Source organism: Rhinolophus hipposideros (assembly GCF_964194185.1).
Source record: "Rhinolophus hipposideros genome assembly, chromosome: 16".
NCBI classification, from domain to species: domain Eukaryota; kingdom Metazoa; phylum Chordata; class Mammalia; order Chiroptera; family Rhinolophidae; genus Rhinolophus; species Rhinolophus hipposideros.
The window spans coordinates 38,113,048-38,117,726 of NC_138062.1; positions in this window are offsets into that span (position 1 = coordinate 38,113,048).

Genomic DNA, 4,679 nt, shown 5'->3' on the forward strand with positions numbered 1-4,679 from the left:
TATATTTCTCTTCCTTTACTTGCCTACTCTTTGTTATTACATACAGAAGTATTGAATAAACATGTCCAGAAAAATTATTTTTATTGATGTTTGAGTCTGTGAAGGTAATATTAATTTTATTTAAATGATAGCATAGATATTTATCTCTAGTTGCAGATACTGTACATCTAAAACAGATATTTGGTTTCATTTTAATTGGGGGAAATAACAATTATGAAAATGAAGATTTGTCACAAATCTTTGTTTCCCAAGTTGAATATTTGTGTTAGCAATAAGAATTCGAAGTTATATGATGCCTGCTGATATAATGTCATCTTAAAATTTTACCTGTATTAATGGCCAAAAATAGATAAGTGCTACTAATACATGGTGTATGTTTTGTAATGGAGGGCTCTTTGGATGTATGAGAATGTAAAGCGGTGTAGTCCAAGAGGTCTTCCTGCAATGATGGAAATCTTTTATAGCCATGTTATCTTAATATGTTCTTAAGTTTTGGAACTTAAACTGGTGTCTTAAACCACTGAGCACTTGCAATGTGGTTAGTGTCACTGAAAACTACATTTTAAATTTTGTTTAATTTTAATTAATTACATTTAAATAAGCACATATAATTAGTGTCTAGTATTACATAAGCGGAATAAAATGAGTTTTCCACCTACTTGCCCATCTTTCCATTAGGGTTGTGGGGTAATCCAGGCTCACACTTGAATCTTCCTAACCTGCAGGTAAATAAGTAGCCTTCTTCTATTATTTTCAGTGCGCTTGGTTTTTGCTTATTACCGTGTTTCCCCAAAAATAAGACGTAGCCGGACAACCAGCTCTAATGTGTCTTTTGTAGAAAAAATTAATGTAAGATCCAGTATATATTATATTATATTATATTAATTATATTTATTTATTGTATTGTATTATATTATATTACATTATATTACATAACACCAGGTCTTATGTAAGACCCAGTCTTATAATAAAATAAGACCAGGTCTTGTATTAATTTTTGCTCCATAAGACGCATCAGAGTTGATGGTCTGGCTAGGTCTTATTTTCAGTGAAACACGGTATATGATAAAGAAGGTCTTTCTATCCCAGATTTCCCTCATCACCTCTCCCTTTAATTTTTTTGGTTCATCAATATGCATTTTATTTCTGATTCTTTATATTCTTTGTGCACTGTCGAAGTGGTCATATCCTTCAGTGTGTGTTTTGGCCATATTTTTCCTAATATTGGAATGTGTCTGTGTATTTCTCCTCTTTTCTGTCATACATACACATCCTTTCCCCATTTTTAGAACATCACAGAGATTAATTTTTATATCCTTAAAGGAGATATGAGAGACCTATGAGACCGAGGAGACATATCCATTGTCTTACCTGGGAGCCAGGTGTTAATCTAATAATTGTAATAATGTTTGCTGCTGCAAACCTGAGGTGTCTATGCATCAATCCTGGGCAGTGAAGCTTCCTTGGAAACCTGCCTTTTTTTTTTTACTTTATTTTCGAGAAGGTTAGGCTGAGGTCCTTTTCATTCCTTGAGGATTCTTGTTTGAACTCTGGGAATTGCATTTTCAAATTCTGATTTTTTTTTCCCTCTTATATAGAGAAAGGACTGACCACTTCTGAGATTTTTGTGTCGCTCGGAATAATGAGAAAGTCAATTCAATTAATAAATATATACTGAGTACCTTTTATGTGCTAGTCATTGTCCTGGGTGATACAGCAGTGAGGAGAGCTGACCAGGTTCTAGTTTTTGTTGGATTTATTATCTAGTTAGAGAAATAGACACTAAGCAATGAAACAAATAAAGTATTAGACAGTAATGTGTTTACAAGACAGAAAAGCAGCAGGCTAATTTGATAGTGACTAGGCTTGTTGGTGATGTTCTGCTTTAGACTTAGTAGGTAGTGAAGAGAAGGTGACATTTGATATCCAAACATCAAGACAAGACCTTTTGTTGCCCAGTCTGACATGGCAATCCAAGGGACTTTCCCTTTGAACCTTTTAAAGTTCTACCTTTTCAAAGCTGCTTAAAAATTTTATGGAAAACACATCATATGTGTGAATTCTTGTTGATGGAGTTTGGTATATTTTCCCCCTTTTGTCCTTGCTTTCTAGTGTGCTTGTTTAAAAGGAACAAATATGTCTTTTCTCCCCTGGTTCAGTTCCCAAAATGTTTGCCATTTTCAAAGCAAATATATTGCTTGACTTAACTGGACTTTCAAAAGCAAACTCCGTAACAGGCTCTCAAACTGGAATTGTACAAGATCAATTGTATTGATCTCATTTATCTCTTACATGTTTTTTATACAATATTCAGTTCTTTATATATCTGTTGTGTTCTGCAGTGTTGGGATAGAGATTTCATGCACATTACTTTTGGCCTTTTTGAAGAATGCTCAGGAAACAGTATATACATTACTGTGTTAACAAGGTACTGGGATCACTGAACAGGAATTAGACTTTACCAATGACCACAGATAGCTTTGTCTGTGTCTGTTTTTTCCCTAAGTTTGGTTCTACATAAGATCGGAGATCTTCCACAGTTGTAGGCAAAACTTTTAGCTCTGTATATACATAGGTTGAAAATAGGGTAACAACAGGAATTAAGGGGGTTTTTCAGATTGTTTTGGACCACAAGTGAGTTCCTGCTCATGACAAATATTCTAGCTTTGTGCATTTTCCCTTGTCTTCCTCACGCTGGATGTCTCATAGACATCCTTAGAACAGAAGATCAGGTCTTCATCAGACCCTGTAGATTGACCTGCTCTACTTAGAGTAAATGATAATGATCTCAAAAGATGACAAAAAGGCATTTGATAAAGATCAACAGCCCTTCTTGATTAAAAAACAACGACAAAAACAAACAAATATACAAAAAACTTGGTAAGCTAAGAATAGATGGATACTTTCCTAATCTTATGAAAAAGAAATGTCTCCAAATTAAGCAAAGCTCATTTAAATATATATGTGTGTGTGTATATATATGTATATACACATATACACACACACATATATATAGTGTGTATAGTGCCAAAAAACGTATACATATTTTAAGAAAGGAAAATTATATTAAAATTGTAGTACTCAATATATACCAATAACAAAAGAAAAATAAAAGTCACATTTAACTTCTGCAATTACAAGAGGTGATCAAAGTGGTTCCCATCAGTGTCCAGACACTTCGGATTACGGCAATTACTGCTTGAGCATCGTTGACCAAAGTGTCCACTTGTGTACGTTTTTTTGGCACCCTTGGTGTGTGTGTTTGTATACTATATATACCATATATATATACGTATATATAGTATATCGTATATATATATGGTATATATAGTATATATATAGTATATATATTTGAATAGTATATATATAGTATATAAATATATATATTTTTTATTTTAAAATATATGCTAAGCAATTTCTAAGTGGGATAATTACACTAAATTTACCATTTAAATCCTCTGAATCTTCCAAGGCAGGATCAACAATGAGCTCTGAGTTTCAATAACAAATAAACAAATTTGATGGGATTAATTAGAACTCAAATTATTTGAGATAAATAATATTGAATAATGAAATTCACCATTAGTCACATTAAGCAATCAGTCTTCAAGATAATCCATTTCCCGTGTCTGATATCTAGTTGATAGAATTTTCAGCTACTATTATAAATAATTTGGGATCAAATGTGCAGACAACAGTGAAAAGTGAAAGTAAATGCACATTTTAGCAGTTTTACAACTTATTTCAGATTTTCTGATCATTTTTGTAATGGGATTTTTATTTGTTATAAGACATTCATTGTCCTCTTTTGACTCTTGAACAGTTAGAGTTTCAGAAAGAATTATTTTACAGTTCAGAGTATTTTTAACACTACAGTGAAAGCACACGCTGTCGATAGTACAGACATTTAGCCATCTGGCCTGGAAAAAGAACCCTCTTTCCTTTAGGTAACTCCTTTGAAAACCAAATCTAACTTAATGTTTCCTATCGTTTACAAGTAAGCAATAAGCAAACAAATTAGGGATCATTTTACAAAGTTGGCAGTGAATGTGCTGCTCAATGGAATGTTTCAAATGAGTGATATCTAATATAATTCATCATACAACCCAGAAAATGGGGTTGGTATCTTTAAATTGCTCAGGGAAGGACTTAGAATATACATTGCTAACTAAAAATGTTGAGAATAATCTGCTTAATGTTATCTGAGACCTATGGGTAGGGAAAACCTAAAACAATTTCCACTACTTCTCTGACTGGGACTAAAGTGTTCAAAAGCTAGTCCCTTCTATTTCCTCCGGGTGCTTGATTTATAAATTCGTTGTTCTGTCTTGTATTCTCTGTTTCTCCTTCACTACCACAATTTTTCTATTTGGCATATCAATAGCATTAAATCCTAATATTTACTTCACAACTTTCACTATAACTGTCCATCTGTATTTTGCCCCATATATTTTCTTCATTGAAAATCAAGCAACTAGAAAAAAATAGTGTAGATTCCATTCCTCCACATTTTTACCATCATTCTTGAAACTGACTTCTGATTTTGATTATTATTTCAGAAAACTCTTCCTCTCCTGTTGTAAAATACACACAAACACACACACACTTTTTTGCAGCATATAAAGTCCTTGTCGACAGGCAATACTATCCTTCTAGTTTTATTTTCCTTGTGCCCTTTA